This window comes from Heloderma suspectum, chromosome 4 (genome assembly GCF_057233095.1).
Source record: "Heloderma suspectum isolate Gila_16-S chromosome 4, 16-S_ref, whole genome shotgun sequence".
Lineage (NCBI taxonomy): Eukaryota > Metazoa > Chordata > Lepidosauria > Squamata > Helodermatidae > Heloderma > Heloderma suspectum.
In genome coordinates this window covers 18,815,724-18,834,949 of record NC_139461.1, presented here as the reverse complement: position 1 = coordinate 18,834,949, position 19,226 = coordinate 18,815,724, and the positions used below count along the sequence as shown (strand labels likewise).

General features: G+C 45.5%; 1 protein-coding gene across 14 annotated transcripts in view; it reads right to left on the bottom strand.

The window, feature by feature from the left end:
- NDRG1 (N-myc downstream regulated 1) overlaps positions 1-15,159 on the bottom strand; it is a 109,197-nt gene extending 94,038 nt beyond the window's left edge. For 8 of the 14 annotated variants that reach the window (XM_084848777.1, XM_084848781.1, XM_084848778.1 and 5 more), the window contains exons 1-2: positions 15,053-15,159; positions 1,293-1,435 (exon numbers count right to left, since the gene is read on the bottom strand). The gene's annotated coding sequence lies outside the window, so the exon portion shown is untranslated. The remainder of the gene's footprint in view (positions 1-1,292; positions 1,436-15,052) is intronic. The other 6 variants (XM_084848780.1, XM_084848772.1, XM_084848782.1 and 3 more) reach the window with 1 other exon arrangement.
- Between the last annotated feature and the right edge of the window lie 4,067 nt (positions 15,160-19,226).

The following is a 19,226-nucleotide window of genomic DNA, read 5'->3' as shown; positions in this document are numbered from 1 at the left end:
TACTTTGTACCACTTGATTTTCCACAAAATCTACTTGATTTTCTGTGCCTTCCCTAGTGTCCTCCAGATGTTTTGGACCACAACTCCCAGGATTCCTGACCAATGGTTATGCTGTCTGGAGATGATGGAAGCTGAAGTTTTGGTAGGACAGACATGAGCACATGCTTTCCTCTCTCCTCTTTAAATCAATGGGACTTTGATAGTGCAATCCTATGCATGTCTAGTCAGAAGTAAACCCCACTGAGTTCAGTGGGTCTTACTCCCAGCTAAGTGGTTATAGGATTGCAGCCAAAGCTGCTTAACATTGGCCGGATCATGCCCTTCATGTGCAACATGCCTTCAAAAAGCTTAAACATTAACCACATTTTATAACCAGCCTTTTCCTTTAATAATAATAAAAAGTGGGGGAGGAGTGGGGATCAAAGTGCCATATAATCAATGTTAATTGCAGTCACACACTCAGATGTTCACTGGGGTGTTTGAAAGATTTCCAAATAAAAGACATTGTTGCTGTTGAAAAACGGGGTTAAGCTAGCTAATCATTTGTAACGTATGTTTACTTTGTCTCAGACTTATCTAGGAAAGATTTCAACTGCTTTCATGGCCGAGGTGGAATTCTGACCCTGTTGCAGGCAACGAGAGTTCGGTTATTGATTGCAGAGAGTCAAGAATTCGCCCCTGGGCTTGTGTGTGTGTGTGTGTGTTTGCAAGCTTGCAGAACTAAAGGGTCAGTTGCAAGTGTGACCATGGCTTCGAGCTTTCACGGAACAACAATCCATGTGATTCATCAATTAATGGTGCGATTCAAAAACCTTGGGACTGCACTTTTGCAATCCTGCTGCCGCAAACCTGCTGAAGGAACCACAAGGCATTTCCCATATCAGCGCCCACAGCCTAGTTTGGTCAAATCCAAGATGTGTGCTGCAGGCTGCATCTATGATATGGGTGGGGGGGGGCAATGTCTGACAGTGCTGCTCTGATTGGTCGAAGTGGCTGTCAGCCAGAGATTGCAAGCCTGTGGGCCCCTATTCCTCAAATAGCCAGGCCCAGATCAGTGGCAACCAACAACAGCAGAGATGCCAGACGGTATAGACGGTAGCTAGCAGGAAGGCACAGAGGTGTGTTTGTGTGCACTGCATCGGAGTAACACTGATTGGCCAGGCCAACTGGTAGAGTGGCCACATGTGAATTGCCCCCAAAGAGGGCACCAATTTGCATATGATAATTTATATGGATAGATGCACATTTAGTCATAATTATTATAATTTAAATAGAAATACGGTACGTCTCACCAAAGTGTGGAGGCCTGGGACCAGATGACCTGTTTGCTTCCCTGCTTAGTCTCCTGTCCAGGTGCTGTTGGTGGGTAACTTCAAGGCCCAGCTCTTCCTTCTGATGGTTCTTTACCTTTCAACCGGAGTTGAATTGAGTAGCCCTTCAAAATAGAGAATAGTCCTCTGGCAACCCTTCAAACAGAGCACTGTCCTCTGTAAAAGAGGACACATGGCCACCCTGGTTTAGGCTTTAATCACACACACACCTTAAGGGCGCAATCCTATGCCCACTACTCAGCGGTTAGAGGGCTGTAGGATAGGTCAGTTCCTAGGAACCGACCTCTACCCCCTTCTGCGCCACCTCATAGGCAGCGCGGATCAGCCCCATATTCTGCGCTCAGAAGACCCGCATGGAGTGGGGGAAACAGGGTGTTCCCGGGGGCTGGCCTGGGGTGGTTGGAAGTGCCAGTACGACGATACATTCTATGTGTCGTCCGGCTGCCCCTTCCCGCGCTCCAAGGTCCCGTGGCTAGGCAGCCGAAATCTGCTGTCTAGCCACGAAAGCAGGATGGTGGGAGCAGGGAGGAGATCCGCTCCTCACCACTCCTCCTGCCCTGCACTGGATAGGTGGTTGCCTCCCGGGCTCAGAGGCAACCGTCAATCCGCATAGGATTGTTCCCTCCAAAACATATCAGTTAATTCAGGGATTCACATATGATGGCTAGGCTTCCTAGCCAGTCATTATTTGTGGTTGCCATCAGCCTCCTTCCTTCCACTCTGGCATGTGCAGAGTGCTTGAGAGTCAAGTGGGGGTCTTCTCTCATTTGCAGAAGAGTATGGAGAATGTCAGAAACTGCAGGAGAGATTCCATTCAGCACAAAAGGGATGAGACTCTTCCCTTGAGAGGGGTGAGGCCTTCTCCCATTCATACAGGGCTAAAGAATGGTGGAATAGTAATGGCAGGAGATCATGCCAAGAAGGGTCACTTTGTTGTTACAGCTTCAAAAATATAGTAGCAGGGGTCCCCCAGGGTGCAGAGGTAATCAACACCCCTGGATGTCTGCTGAGAGCCCTGGATGTAAACAGGGGTCACCAGGGTGGAGAGCACTGCCTAACAGCCAGGTAGAACCAAATAAGTTTGTTTTTATAAGCCTGGGCTTGTTGTACATAAAAGTTCAGTTCCATTCAGCATTTGGGTGTGCCTTTTGCAACCAAGTATAGTTTGCTTTGCCCAGCCTTCACTTTGTAGACTCAGTTATTCAGCTCCTGGTGCTAACACAGAGAAAGTTAGATACAGCAAAGAGTCTCTCTCCCCCAATGCTTGTTTCTTACCTTCTCCAAACATTATCACAAATCAGAACTCCAGGGAAGAAATCTGTACATTCCTGGGTGTCACTCATGGTCTCAGAGCTGGGACAAGACTTCTGTCTTTGGGAAGCGGGTCTGTGGTGCTCACCCAGGTTAATTGCTGAAGTCACTTCCCTCGTGGAACAGTCTCTTTTGTGCTTTAAAATGTACTCTTACTCATGCAACAGGATGCAGAGCTCAGATAAAGGACATTCTGTGTGACCCAGCCGCATCAATGTCTTGATTTTTTGTCACTGTTTTATATTGACCTGGTTTGCACATAATGCCAATAATGTGTTGTTTAACCCTTGAATTGGCAGGGCTGCAAGCAAGGGAGGGAGCGCACTGCCTCCCGTGCACTTGTCACTTCTGCTTTCAACCAGCATTCAATCAGGTTGTTAGATGTGGCAGCAGAACCCAGAACTCTGGGTTGTCGTAGGGTTAAACAACCCAGAGTTTAACCCAACAATCACGCATGGTTCCAGGTTTAGATGCCACACCAAACAACCCAGGAGGGCATTCCTGGGTTGTTGATGAAAGCTGATTGAAAACAGAAGTGGCGAGTGTGCAGAAATCAATGTGCTCATGGCCCTGACAATCCATAGTTTAAACAACCCATGGGTTGTCATTATGTGTGAACCAGGCCGCTGCATAAGCCACAGTATAGTCTTGAAAGGCGGTTAAGAAATACATTCAGTAAATCAATAATCAATAAATGGAAGACAAACATTTTGCAGAAGTTGTGACCAATTCACATGGCTCTCTGCATACATGGCTGGATGTGGGTTCTGCAAATCCTCATCCAGCCATGACCCATGGTGAAGCTCTGGTCATACTACATTGATTACGTACTCAATGTCCCCCTTTAGTGACTGCCACAATGTTCTCTAGAAGCCATTATAGATGGCCACAGGAAACAGGAAATCCACAATCCGATGATGGAACTTCAGGTCATATGTTAGTAGGTTGAAACAGGATCCCATGGATTTGGAAACTGCTGCCCCATTTGGTGAACCATTGTTGCTATAGTCTGGAGCATAACTTGGGCAACAAAGTGTTCCAGGCTCCAGAATAACTCCACCCATCCAGGCTGGCCATTGGCCCTCCTCACCAGATAGAACTATAAAAGCTTCCTGTGGCAGCCCAGACTTGCCTTGACCTAGGCAACCATAGGCTTTACTGTGGCTGGTCCCCAGCCTGACTCGTGGCTTCAGCTTGTCAGCTACCTGTTTGCTCATTTCTGCCAACATGGCAAAGGGAATGAAGGTGAAAAATGAGGTTCAGATCAGGACTCCCTGAGAGTTTATTTTGTTCATTTGAGGTTGCAACATGCACAGATTTTAGCAACCCAGCAGGAACTGTGGCCGAGTTCCTAGATTAATGTTGCCCCAGACACACTGGATCTTGGCTAACCCATCAAATTGACATGGCTGAAGCAGAAACGTCAACTAGCTTGGCTTAAGCAGGATGTGAGCTGGATGTGAGAGTGTCTGATGGAGAAGCTTAGTTCAAGGGGAGGCGTTCAGTCTTTGCTCCACTCTCTCTTGCTGCCCTCTGTTTTTTTTAAGAAAGGGATTCTATTCTGCCACAAGAAAGGTGTTTGTATTAAAAGGTCAAGGCATTCCGCTCCTCCGGTTACATAGCAGTTTCCTTGTGCCAAACCAAACACTACACTTCTGTTTATGCACTGGGCCTGCCAAGGATTAATTATGTGGTTCAAATATCATGCTTGGTAGAAAACACATGGAGGAGGTTCCCTATTGGTGTTCTGCCCAAAGACATACCTGACTGAAAGGGCCTCTAGAATTGGATTGAGTGACACCCGTTTTCATGGGAAGAAGAATTTGGCTGCAATCCTACACATCCTAGCTGGGAAGGATGCCCCATTGGACTCAGTGGGACTTACTTCTAAGTAAGAAGAGTCATGCTGGATCAGACCAAAGGTCCATCTAGTCCAGCATTCTGCTCACGCAGTGGCCACCCAGCTGTCAACCAGGAACCCACAAGCAGGGCATGAGCGCAACAGCACCCTCCCACCCATGTTCCCCAGCAACTGGTGTACTGCCTCTGGTACTGGAGGTAGCACATAGCCATCAAGACTAGTAGCCACTGATAGTCTTTTCCTCCAGGAATTTGTCTAACCCCCTTTTAAAGCCATCCAATCTGGTGGCTATCACTACTTCCTGTGGTAGCGAATTCCATAGTTTAACTACGTGCTGTGTGAAGAAGTACTTCCTGTTATCTATCCTGGATCTGAGGAAACATGCATAGGACGAGGCTGCCTGTGTGTAGGTGGCAGATGGAAGAACAAGGTTCTTCCTACAAAGAAATAAAAGGTTGTCTGTAGGAATAAGGAAAACACTTGCTCATCTTCTCTTGTACCAATAAGGCTTATTATTGAACAAGCAAATGGTTTAAATTAGTGCTGTGCTGAAAATTTCTCCCACATTTTTTTCAACCATTCTCATTCAATTTGATAGAAAAGAAATTGCTCTTGAAAAGAAATTCAAAGGAGAAGAAATTTCGGAGAAAATCTCATGGGCTGGGTTTGGGGTTCTTGGGCTTACGTTACTGAGGAGGTGGCTGCGGAGTGAGCACAAGTGTCTTGTTTTTCGCTGTACAATCATCTCTCTGGCTGCCTGAGGCCTCCTCAGCTTCCTACATTTTAGTTAAAGCCCAGGGGAAGACATCGTAAGGTAATTCCTCCCACAGGGCTTTTGCAGATCAGGAAGTGCAGGCAGCCTGGGAGGCTGCAGAGCAATTGGGAGATGTGTAATAGAAAGAAACACGCACACACACAGCACCCTTCCCCACATTGCAGTAATTTATAAATAATAAAATGCCCTGAGAATTATGCGGAAAAGTGGAAGCCTCAACACTTAATAGTGGCAGCAGAAAAAAGCAAAAACCCTTAGGAAAAAAGAAAGAAGCTGTGCTACAACCCCTGCCAATGGTGAGCCCTATCTGTGAGAAACTGTTGGAGAATTTCTCCTCCCCTTGGAGAAATTCAGTGAAATTCAGGGCACTTTCTCTGCCCGCAAATACTCTGGAGAATTTTGAGAGGCCATTTGCGCACAGCTCTAGCTTAAGTGACACCGATACAGATTTAAGTCAAACTTAAAGGGAAAGCTTCCTGAGAATCGTTCATACATTCATTTCTAAGTTTGGGTTGTTTGTTTTTTATTACCATTAAAACACAGTAAAACATATACAATATGATACAATACAACAGGATTACTGATAAAGCAAAATCAGGGCAGCCAAGCAATTAAGAAGAGCCAAAAAGCCATTGAAATAAAATCATCTTCACAGCACATCTAAAAGCTAAGAAAGATGGGGCCAGGTGGGCCTCCTTTGGGAAAATGTTCCAGAGCCTGCCCCTCATGTCTGCCTGACACACTTCCAGCACCAGAGAGATATGGATCAGGGTCCAGCTTCAAATGTTGATCTCAAAGCTTAGGCAGTTTTCTTCGGGAGGAGGTGAATCTTCAGGTAACCTGGCCTCAGACTGCTTAGGGCTTTAAAGGTCAGCACCAGCACCACTCTGAACTGGGCCCAGAAATCAAACAGTGGCTGGTGAGGCTGGCATAATACAGGAGTAATATGGTCTGCCCCTTCATGGATCACTGCCTTGTTGTGGTGAAGGGGCTTGCGTAACTCAGTGAAGCCATAAGCTATGCCGTGCAGGGCCACCCAAGACGGACAGGTCATGGCAGAAAGTTCTGACAAAATGTGGTCCACTGGAGAAGGAAATGGCAACCCACTCCAGTATTCTTGCCAAGAAAACCCCATGGAATGTATCACAAGGCTAAAAGATATGATGCCGGAAGATGAGCCTCTCAGGTCGGAAGGTGTCCAATATACTACTTGGGAAGAGCAGAGGGAATTTCCAAGTAGCGCCAGAAAGAGTGAAGCGGCTGGGCCAAAGCCGAAAGGACACTCAGTTGTGCATGTGTCTGGTGGTGAAAAGAAAATCCGATGCTGTAAAGAACAATATTGTTTAGGAACCTGGAATGTCAGATCAATGAATCAAGGTAAGCTGGAGGTGGTCATGAGATGGCAAGATTGAACATCGACATCTTGGGAATCAGCGAACTAAAATGGACAAGCATAGGTGAATTTAATTCAGGTGACCATTATATCTACTACTGTAGGCAAGAATCCCGTAGAAGAAATGGAGTAGCACTCATAGTCAACAAAAGGGTGGGAAAAGCAGTACTGGGGTACAATCTCAAAAACGATAGAATGATCTCAGTACGAATCCAAGGCAAACCATTCAACATCACAGTAATTCAGGTCTTTGCCCCAACCACTGAGGCCAAAGAAGCTGAGGCTGATCGGTTCTATGAAGACCTACAACACCTTCTAGAACTAACACCAAAAAAAGATGTCCTCTTCATCATAGGGGATTGGAATGCTAAAGTAGGAAGTCAAGAAATCACTGGGATAACAGGCAAGCATAGCCTTGGTGTACAAAATGAAGCAGGACAAAGGCTAATAGAGTTTTGCCAAAAGAACACGCTGATCATAGCAAACACTCTTTTCCAACAGCATAAGAGGCGACTCTACACATGGACATCACCAGATGGTCAATATCAAAATCAGATTGATTATGTCCTTTGCAGCCAAAGATGGAGAAGCTCTATACAGTCAGTAAAAACAAGACCTGGAGCTGACTGTGGCTCAGATCATGAGCTTCTTATTGCAAAATGTTGGCTTAAATTGAACGTAGGGAAAACCACTAAACCATTCAGATATGACCTAAATTATATCCCTGATGAATATACAGTGGAGATGAGGAATAGATTTAAGGGATTAGACCTGATAGACAGAGTGCCTGAGGAACTATGGACGGAGGTCCATAACATTGTTCAGGAGGCAGCAACGAAATCCATCACAAAGAAAAAGAAATGCAAGAAAGCCAAGTGGCTGTCTGATGAGGCTTTACAAGTAGCTCACGAAAGAAGGGAAGCGAAAAGCAAGGGAGAAAGGAGAAGATATATCCAACTGAATGCAGACTTCCAGAGAATAGCAAGGAGAGACAAGAAGGCCTTCTTAAATGAACAATGCAAAGAAATCGAGGAAAACAACAGAATGGGAAAGACTAGAGATCTCTTCAAGAAAATCGGAGATCTCAAGGGAACGTTTTGTGGAAAGACGGGCATGATAAAGGACAAAGAAGGCAGGGACCTAACAGATGCAGATGAGATTAAGAAGAGGTGGCAAGAATACACAGAAGAACTATACAGGAAAGATCTGGATGTCCCTGATAGCCATGATAGTGTGGTCACTGAACTTGAGCCGGACATCCTCGAGAGTGAAGTCAAGTGGGCCTTAGGAAGCATTACTAACAACAAAGCTAGCAGAGATGACAGTCTTCCAGCTGAGCTATTTAAAATCCTAAAAGATGATGCTGTTAAAGTGCTGCACTCAATATGCCAACAAATTTGGAACACTCAACAGTGGCCACAAGACTGGAAAAGGTCAGTTTACATTCCAATTCCAAAGAAGGGCAATGCCAAGGAGTGTTCAAACTACCGTACAATTGTGCTCATTTCACATGCCAGCAAGGTTATGCTCAAAATCCTACAAGCTAGGCTTCAGCAGTACATGAACCGAGAACTACCAGAAGCACATGCGGGGTTTCGAAGAGGCAGAGGAACGAGAGATCAAATCGCCAACATTCGCTGGATCATGGAGAAAGCAAGAGAATTCCAGAAAAACATCTATTTCTGCTTCATTGACTATGCTAAAGCCTTTGATTGTGTGGATCACAACAAACTGTGGCAAATTCTTAAAGAGATGGGAGTACCAGACCACCTTACCTGTCTCATGAGAAACCTGTACGAGGGACAAGAAGCAACTGTAAGAAGCGGACATGGAACAACCGATTGGTTCAAAATTGGGAAAGGAGTATGACAAGGCTGTATAGTGTTGCCCTGCTTATTTAACTTATATGCAGAGTACATCATGAGAAATGCCGGGTTGGATGAATCACAGGTCGGAATTAAGATTGCCGGGAGAATTATCAACAACCTCCGATATGCAGACGATACCACCCTAATGGCAGAAAGCAAAGAGGATGTAAAGAGCCTCTTGTTGAGGGTGAAAGTGGAGAGTGCAAAAGCTGGTTTGAAACTCAACATGAAAAAAACTAAGATCATGGCATCTGGCCCCATCACTTCCTGGCATATAGAAGGGGAAGAAATGGAAGCAGTGACAGATTTTATTTTCTTGGGCTCCAAGATCACCGCAGACGGTGACTGCAGCCATGAAATTAAAAGACGCTTGCTCCTTGGGAGGAAAGCTATGGCCAACCTAGACAGCATAGTAAGAAGCAGAGACATCACCTTGCCCACAAAGGTTTGTATAATCAAAGCTATGGTTTTCCCTGTAGCAACATATGGCTGTGAGAGCTGAACTATAAGGACGGCTGAGCGCCGAAGAATTGATGCTTTCGAACTGTGGTGCTGGAGAAGACTCTTATGAGTCCCCTGGCATGAAAGGAGGTCCAATCAGTCCATCCTAAAGGAAATCAACCCTGAGTGCTCATTGGAAGGACAGATACTGAAGCCGAAGCTCCAATATTTTGGCCACCTAATGCGAAGAGAAAAGTCACTGGAAAAGTCCCTGCTGCTGGGAAAGATTGAAGGCAAAAGGAGAAGGGGACGGCAGAGAATGAGATGGCTAGATAGCATCACCGATGCAATGAATATGAACTTGAGCACACTCCAGGAGAGAGTGGAGGACAGGAAGGCCTGGCATGCTATGGTCCATGGGGTCACGAAGAGTCGGAAACGACTTAATGACTGAACAATATGGTCTGACCAACTAGGGTGGCTATGTGTCCTCTTTTATAGAAGACAGTCCTGTATTTGAAAGGCTGCCAAAGGACCGGCCTCTATTTTGAAGGCATCCTTGGTTTCGAGGTTGTTTGGTCCAAGTCTGGTATAAAGATAAAGAACCATTGGAAGGAAGAGCTGGGCCTTGAAGTTGCCCATCAACAGCACCTGGGCAGCAGATTGAACAAGGCACACAGGTCACCTGGTTACAGTCTTTCACACTACAGTGAGATGTTCTGTATTTTTGTGTAAATTATAATCATTCTAAATTTGCATCTATACATATAAATTAGCATATGTAAATTGTATGCAAATCAGCACACTCCTTTTGGCTATGCGGTTCCTCTTTTTTTGTGATTCAGAAGTGGCCACCCTACACTAGCTCTAAGCTGGTGGCCACATTTTGAATTAGTTGGAGTTTTTGAACCACCTTCAAAGGCAGCCCAATGTCAACCACATTACAGCCATCTAATCTAGGTGTGACTAGGACCTGAATGGCCAAGACCAGATCCTGCACCAGCTCCAGGTGCTGTATAAGACAAGTACAGCAATAGGACTTCCCCAAGCTGGTGCCCTCCAGATGTTTTGGACTTCAACTTCCACCAGCCCCAGCTAGCATGGCCCAATGGTCAGGAATCCTGAAAGTTGTGGTCCAAAACATCTGGGAGGCACCAGGCTGGGAGTGGCTGTTGTGGAATTTCTTCTTTGGAGGTTGGACAAGCATCATTCTGCTTTAGGCAGTGGGCAGGGGGATCCATTCTCAGATTTTTTTTTAAAAAATGGGCGGAATAATAAGTCAGTTGGCAAGTCCGAATCTGTATATTGGGGTTCTCTGGCAGAACGTCTTTCAGCCAGAGGGCTGAGTTCCATTTCGGAGAAGCTCTCAGGGTGGTGGGGGAGGGGGGTGCATTCAAATGGTGAGCAGGTCCAAAGGCAAAAGGGGTGGGCCACCCCCCCAATACCAGCATGTTTTACCTTAAAGCTCTTACTCCCAGTAGCTAAGCCTTAGGAGAGGCATTTCAGTCTTCTAGAATGGGGGGAAAACTGCACAAAAGCCAGGAAACCACCAAATGATTGATGGTTGGGGGGGAGGGGAAAACTGGAAGGTGGGGGCATGGACATCTGGGGAACCTCCAAGAGACAGATTGGAACCTCCAGAGGGAAAGATTTGGCCCCCAGGCCTGAGGTTCCACACCCCTGATGTATAATCATCATCATCACCACCACCTATGTAATAACAACAACAATAAAAGAATAAAGTGTTCCCCAAATAGGATTGCCAACTGCTCAGAAAAAACCCTACCCTAGTCTGCTCTTGTGCATGTAACAGTGGCTTGATGCACACAAATCTGCAAGTGAAGCTTTTCACAGGATGGAGATAAACGTTCAGGGTCACCCGCGAACGCCTTGCTCATGAAACTGCCCATTCAAGACCAGGCCACCAGCTGAAAAGGTGGCCTCCTGAACTCCAAAGCACCAGTGCATGATGTAAATTCCCACATTGTTCTCAGCCTCTCAGAAGACCTTGGACCAGCAGTTACTGTGTCCAATGAAAGCTGTTTGCAAAAGTATTCCTGATAGATTGTTACAGAAGCAGATCAAATACAAGCATAAGATAAACAGCCAAACCAGGAGTGTTAAATCAAAATGTGTTTACAAAAAGGATTTAGAAAGAGACAATTGCTTTACTTATAAACTTCCTTCTAGAATCTCTCCCACCCCTACAATTATTTCTCCCTATCCCCTCTCAACCTTTTATTTTAATAAATATAAACAAAACAACCATGTGACACATTCTTTTGTTAAAGTTACCAGCTTTTCAACTGGATCCTTTAGTTCTGCACTCAACAGTAGTTGGATCTGCAGTCATTAGTTGGAGACCCTGTTGATCTTTATGCCGCGAACACCTCCACCTTTTCTATAGGCCTTTTTTATTATTAGGGACCCAGTAGCAGACTGGACCTTTTTCTGCCGGTAGATTGGATAAAAGGAAGAGAAGGACCATGTATGCTGTCTAGGGTTCCTTGCAAGAGGAAAAATGGCGGGATATAAATGTAATTACCATCACCGCCTACCAGAAAACCTGAGTAGATTTTAAAAAAATGGAAGGAAGATTGATTGATTGCATTTATATCTCGCCTTTTTTCATCTTGCAAGGAACCCAAGGCAGCTTACATTATCCTCCTCCTCTCTGTTTTATCCTCACAACAACAACCCTGTGAGGTGGGTTGGGCTGAGAGTCTGTGACTGGCCCAAAGTCACCCAGTGAGCTTCCGTGGCTAAGTGGGGACTAGAACCCAGCTCTCCCGGCTCCCAGTTCATCACTCTCACCACTACACTACATTGGCTCTCCTATCAAGCACAAGAGAGAATGAGAGCTCTTTATGTTTAATAGGGGAGATGGTTTTTGTTTGGTTGGGGGGTTTTGTTCGCTAATACAGCTGTTCTCATCCCTATTTGGCAAGCAGCATCAACCTGCTTGCATACCACTATGAAGGCACAGGAGCTATGTCCTCCTTTCTACCTGGTTCCCTAAATATATATAGTGGGAAAAGCTTCATGGGTTGAATATCTATTTCTCACTCATCTGCTGGAGACGCAAGTGCAAAGCTTTTTTTTTTTTTTTAAGGGTGGGGGAACTCCATCTTAAATTGGTATTAATAGCAAATGTATTTATGATGGCCCATTTTTCTGTGCTTGTGGTTATCCCCCTTCCCATTTTCTTTATTAGGCCACCTGTTCCTTTCAGTAACTGCATGGCTAAGGCAGAAGTTCAACAGGTGAGAAGTTTCCTAAAGGAAAGCTTTTTTGTTGAATTTCTGCCTGTCACAAAACTGTGAAAGGTCCCCCCCCCAAAAAAAAAAACCTGCCAGAAAAAAGATGGTGCTCATAGTTATTCTTTAAGGCTGAGCATCCAGCAGTAGATAAAATTTGTAAACAGAGTAAAAAAAATTGTCTAGACAACTCCTACTTAGTGTGCTGGGGAGGGAGCTAATTAATGGGCGAATTAGGAGTAAATTAGAAATTACTGCTAAGCCTGAACAGGAGATTTCTCTCATCTAAGTTCTTCCCAGGTTTGCTTGCATGACCTTAGTTCTCAACTAATAGTTCAGATTTAATAAAGTTATCTTAATTAATATGCAAATGAGTTGCAAAATTTGTACATTGGCTCCCCCCAGTCAGTTTTAGATGAAAAAAATAAATTAAAAATTAAAATAATTTTAAAAATCCTTAGGAAACAAATGCTGAAACTGAAACAGCTTCCCTTTGTTACCAGTGATGGGAAAAGCTGTACCTATGGTATGTCTACCTGCCTCAGAGTAAGGTTACCAACTTTCTCTTCCTGGCATGGACCCTGCGATGAGAAGCAGAAATTCAGCAGGCAAAACTTTCTCCATCACTGTGGGCTGAGAAAAGCTTGAGGGAAAGCAGCATTTCTTATTAGTTACACACCTGTAAAAAGCCCAGGAGCCCCACTAGGAAAAGAAAAGCTGGCAAACCATTACTCAGAATTTGTAAAGGTATATCAGCCTTGCAACCTTCCCAGAGCAGTCATACCCAGCCTTTCACAAATGTTTCCAGAACACCTTTGCATCATCTCCCCTTCTACAACTTCACTTCCGTCTGACTCTACTTTATCCCACTCCATAATGGCTCTCTCCCAACCATTCTCATCTTTTCCACCTATAAACCTGCAGAACAGACAGTGGCACAGTCATAGCAGGACTTTGGGGCAAATCATCTGAACCTACTCCATTCACACAAATGTGCTCCTGTTTGCATTCACCCTGAATGCAAACAGGAGCACATTTTTTTTTTTAAAAGTCTGCACATTCCCAAACTTTCAATCATGTTTTTAAAAAGTGTATGTTTGAAAAAATGTGCAGTTTGAGATGTGCATTTTTCAAAAAAATATGCATGTTCATGCTTTAGTCAATGAGAGGCAAATGCGCACTTTAAAAAAAATGTGCACAGAAATGTGCCCTTTTATAATTCGAATGAACAGCAAAACAGGTCGCAAATGAAAACAAGAGTGAGCGGAACTGGGCTTCGAAGTGACATTTGGAGAATTCTGTCAAGTTCAAACATCGCTGGTTCTCTTCTCCCTTCCGCAAAGACAGCAGACCTGGCGTATCACATTTTGAAGTAAGTGAACTAAGACATATTACCGTACAAGGGGCTGGGGGCATGTAGGAGCATTATGTCCAGACCATAAAGTGACCAAACCAGATCACTGATTGTCAAGGCAGCCCAGTCTGATAGGTGGTACAAGCACCTGGCTAAAGCTGCAAAATTGTCCGGACTATGCAAGACAATCCTCCAGTTTCCCCTTTAGACAAGCCTTCCCCAACCTGTTGCCCTCCAGCTGTTTTGGACTACAACTCCCAGCATCCCCGAGCCAGCAGTTCCCTTCCCACCTCCCTAGATGTTGGAAATTGCATAGATAAACCTCCCACTCTCAGTTTTTCCATCTGTAGCTACTCTTCCCTGATTCCATACAAATGACTGGAGAAAATGTATCTCCCCACTCTCCAGTCACTTATGGCCAAATGAAACATGATACAAGAGAGCTGTAAACTACTCTCCCCATATAATAATAATAATAATAATAATAAAATACTACTACTACATAGCTTAAAGGCAGCTGTATGGCACAGGGTGTCAAACTGGATCTGCTTCGCTGTTCCAGGGGAGAAAGGGATGCTTCACCCTTCCTCTGTACTATGTCCCCTGATTAAAATTGCCCTCCCCTACACTCTGAAGCTGCCCCCATATTGTACTTCTCTCTTTTGCCAAGCAGGGCTAGTAGCAGCTTTGGGGGCGGGGGAGGGATTTTGATTGGGAAAACAGTACAGGAAAACAGATTAGAGGCTGAGCCCCTCCCTCCAGCAATGTTGCTCCAACCCAGGCATCAGGAAAACTGATCGCAGATCTCCTTCCCCACATATGCAGAAGGAGGGGTGAGGGGCTGTCATCGGAAAGATCTGTGCAGTGCAATCCCTCTGCATGTTTACACAGAAGCAAGTCCCACTGTGTTCAATCCATGGAGTTTACTCTCTAGTAAGTGCAGCCTTAGGAAAAAAAATAATTCCACTCCCCGTATAGCAAGATATAGGGGTGGGGGTACACACACAGGTGAGAAAATTTAATGTTGACTTAGGTCTCTAACTAACCCTAAGGTCTGTAGCACAGCAACGTTCTATATACAGTTGACATGTCAATACATATAGATTAAACACCTTTTATAAGGCAGAATTTATGATGTACCTTTAAAAATAAAAAGCCCTGCATGACAGCAGCCAGAAATTCAACCGGTGATACTCTCCTCATTGCTGCTGGGGGAAAGCTGCACCAGTTGTATTTCAGCCTGTCATGCAGGTGGGTTTTTTTTTGAGTGACAGGTGCTATAGAGGGAGAAAAGAGTGGCTACCCAACCTTATCAATCATAAAAGTGAAGAGAAAGAAAGAAGTCCCCTGCCCCAAGTATCCTGCAGTTCCAACCAAACAGTGCCGAAAAGAGGAAAACTAGCAATAAACATAAATGATAGCAGCCTGCCATAAAGAACATGCTGCTTTTTTTACTTTTACCTGGTTGTGGATACTGCATGCATCAATCGGTTGCCTGGTCACTCAGTATTGGTGAGCAACCAGTATCCTCCTGAGCTTTCTCCCTTTGGCTTGCAATAAAAAATGACATCTAGTCCCAGAAATGCTGCATCTACTAAAGCTGGCTTTCTGGGGGAGGGCAACACATCATACAAGTCAAGGCATTTGTAGCAGCTCAACTGCTGACCTGGATTTTGCCCAGCTCCAAGGCCGTTCCCCCACCCTTTCCCAGGCTGAGAAGACTCCGTTTTTATAAACACTGCAATTATCTTCTGGACATGATTCCCGTCACAATTCTGATTGAAAAAGGGAGCTGCTTAGAAAGGCTTACAAGATGACAGGTGTTCAATGGTGGACATTTGGGTCACAGTGGGAGCTGCTGGAAGTGGGGGGAGATGAAATTAAATTGCCGTGCAGATGTGAAGTGATGGAAGGAATGTCAGGATGCACCTCTAATCAGGGCCATGGTTTAAGCAGCTAGTTTTACAGGCTGTGTGGGACATGTTGGGGCCAGTGAACCTCTGTCTTTTTCTGTCACTTTCCCTTACCATGCTAGTGTGCGTGTGTATAGGGATGGTGCCAAGGGTAGGCATGGCTGGGCAGCTGCTGAGGGCCCACACACCAGCAGAGCCCAGTGACAAGTGCCCCCTGGAGCTGCTCCTCCTCCTCAGCATTGCAACCTGCTTGTTCACCTGTCTCTCACTCTCGCCCAGACAATGGTAGTGGGGGTGGGGGTGGGGAGGAGGAGGAGGAAAAAATGCAGAAAAGGGCAACTAAAATGATCAAGGGGCTGACTGGAGCATCACCCCTATGAGAGAAGGTTACAAGAGCTGGGATTGTTTAGCTTAGAAAAAAGGAGGGTAAGGGGAGACATGACGGAGGTGCACAAAATTATGCATGGTGTGGAGAATGTGGAGAGGGAGACATTTTTCTCCCTCTCTCAAAATACTAGAACCGATCATCCTATGAAGCTGATTGGTGGGAGATTCAGGACAGATAAAAGGAAGGACATCTTCACACAGTGCATAGTTACACTATGGAGTTCACTACCACAGGAAGTAGCGATGGCCACCAATTTGGATGGCTTTAAAGGGGTGTGTGGACAAATTCTACCTGCTCACTAGCATTACTGTCAGCTGCTGCTGTTCCTCTTCCTCATTATGGCTACCACTCGCTTGCTTGACAGGCAGAGAACTGGTGAGCAAGCAGGCAGTGGCATCTACTGTTTCTCTGTCTCACCACCTCCATAGTCTGGGCCAGAGTGAGAGGCAGGTGAGCAGACAAGTTGCCATGGGGAAGAGGAGGAGCAACTCCAGGGCGCTTCTGTCAGTGGGCCCCTGCTGGGGTGTGGGCCCTCAGCAGGTGCCTGACCATGATGCTAAGGGACATCTTTCTCCCAGAACTTCACGGTCCCAAAGGATTGGCTGCTCCATTCAACTTGGGATCTCCAGTTCAGCACCCCATTCTTCTGCCTCTTGCAGCCTTAAATCCCTGCTTCAGATTATCTGGCCAACAATGCTGTGGTGATGGCGGAAGCCACTGGTGCCAGAATGATCTCTCCTGTGACATAAGAACACTTCCAGGATTTACCCCTAGCGGCCGAAGTGGAGGGTTGTTTCCCCCTCCAACAAGCCATGCCGCCTGGGTTCGGATGACACAGCAAACCATGGCAACCCCCTACTGGGGGTTGAATATTCAAGATAGCTGCTGGCACACACCACAACCAGTGACCATAAGAACCAGTCCATTGTTGTGAGCTACCCCTCTTGTAACGCATTGCAAATTATTTGGGTGTGGCTTGTTCTTGAACGTCAATAAATACAAATTTGCTTTGCAAAAAAAAAACCCTAGAAAAGACATACAGTCAGGGCCAGAAATATTGGAACAAGGATAACTGTTTTGGCAGTTGGCCTCTGTACACCACCACATTGAAGTTGAAAGGAAACACACCCAGATGGGAGTGAAGTCAGGACTTTCAGCTGTAATTCAAAGGGTGTGACAAAAGTGGGGCACTAACCATTCAGGAAGGACAGCCAGTGGCATACACACACCCCTGTCGTTGGTGGCTCATAAGTAATGGAACAAACCAACATCATTTCAAACTTAAGGATCACTTTTAATACCTGGATGAAAATCCTTGGCAGTCAATGACTGCCTGAAGTCTGGAACCCATGGACATGACCAAATGCTGAGTTTCCTCCCTCCTTGAGATGCTTTGCCAGGCCTTTACTGCAGCTGCCTTCAGCTGCTGCTTGTTGTGGGTCTTTCTGCCTTCAGTCTTGTCTTCAGTAAGTGAAAAGCATGCTCCATTGGGTTGAGGTCAGGTGACTGACTTGGCCATTGAAGAACATCCCACTTCTTTGCCTGGAGAAACTCTTGGGTAGCTTTAGCTGTATGTTTTAGGTCATTATCCATCTGCAATATGAAGCGGCGTCCTATCAGTTTGGCAGCATTTGGCTGAATCTGAGCAGAAAGTATAGCCCTATACACTTCAGAATTCATCCTGCTGCTTTTATCAGCAGTCAGGTCATCAATAAACACCAGTGACCCAGTTCCATTGGCAGCCATACATGCCTATGCCATAACACTGTCTCCACCATGTTTAACAGATGATGTGGTATGCTTTGGATCATGAGCTGTTCCTTTCCTTCTCCACACTTTTCTCTTCCCATCATTCTGGTACAAGTTAACCTTGGTTTCATCAGTCCAAAGAATCTTATTCCAGAACTGGGCAGGCTTTTTTAGGTGTTTGCTGGCAAAGGCTAATCTGGCCTTTTGGTTCTTGAGCGTTCCCAGTGGTTTGCACCTTGTTGTGAAGCCTCTGTATTTACATTCATAAAGCCGTCTCTTGACTGTAGATGTTGACAATGACATGCCTTTCTCCTCAAGAGCATTCTTGACCTGGCTAGATGTTGTGAAGGTTTCCTCTTCACTATGAGCAGAATTCTGTGGTCATCCACTTTAGTTGTCTTCCGTGGTCTGCCAGGCCATTTGCTGTTGCTGAGCTTGCCAGTTAATTCAGGATTTTCCAAACGGTTGTGTTGGCCACTCCCACTGTTTTTGCTATCTCTCTGATGGGTTTATGTCATTTCCTCAGCCTAATGATGGCCTCCTTCACTCACATGGACACCTCTTTGGACGTCATGTTGGGGGTTCCAGTGAACAGCTACCAAATGCAAATGTAACACTCAGAACCACCTCCAGGCCTTTTATCTGCTTGATTGGTCATGGGGCACCCAGGAAACAGGCCACACCTGGCCATGCAGCTGCTTGTCAGCCATTTGTTCCATTACTTATGAGTCACCCACAATGGGTGTGTGTGTATGCCACTGGCTGTACTTCCTGAATGGTTAGTGCCCCACTTTTGTCACACCCTTTGAATTACAGCTGAAAGTTCTGACTTTGCTCCCATCTGGGTGTGTTTCCTTTCAACTTCAATGTGGTGGTGTACAGAGGCCAACTGCCAAAACAGTTATCCTTGTTCCAATATTTCTGGCCCTAACTCTATGTGTGTGTGTGTATATATATATAAAATCAAACTATGGAATTCACTTCCACAACATGTAGCAATGGCCACCACTTTGGATGGTTTTAAACAGGGATCAGACAAATTCCTGGAGGAGAAGGCCATCAGTGGCTACTTGTCCTGATGGCTATGTGCTACCTCCAGTACCAGAGGCAGTGAACCTATGTACACCAGTTGCTGGGGAACATGGGTGGGTGGGTGCTGTTGCACTCCTGTCCTTCTTGTGGGTTCCCTATGGGCAACTGGTTGGCCATTGTGTGAACAGAATGCTGGACTAGATGAACCCTAGTTCTGATCCAGCATGGCTCTTATAATATAGAGAGAAAGAGAGAGAGAGATGGATCAACACATCTGCCTGCATTTTTGCACTCTCCTTGGGGGTGTGGCTATGGGGGCTATCATGATGAGCACCTGCACTTCAAAATTTAACATCACAACACCGATTCCTTCTTTACCTCCTTAGCAGATATTCTGTGGTAAGAAAAAGATGGAAGAAGCTGTGGAAAACACAGGAGCATTACAAATGGAAGACGATGATGCCTCAAACACCCTGCCTCCCAAATTCTGTGAATGAGGCAGCTGCACAATAAAAAGCCTCATCTGGAAGCACCTCTGGATCTACTGGTAGAT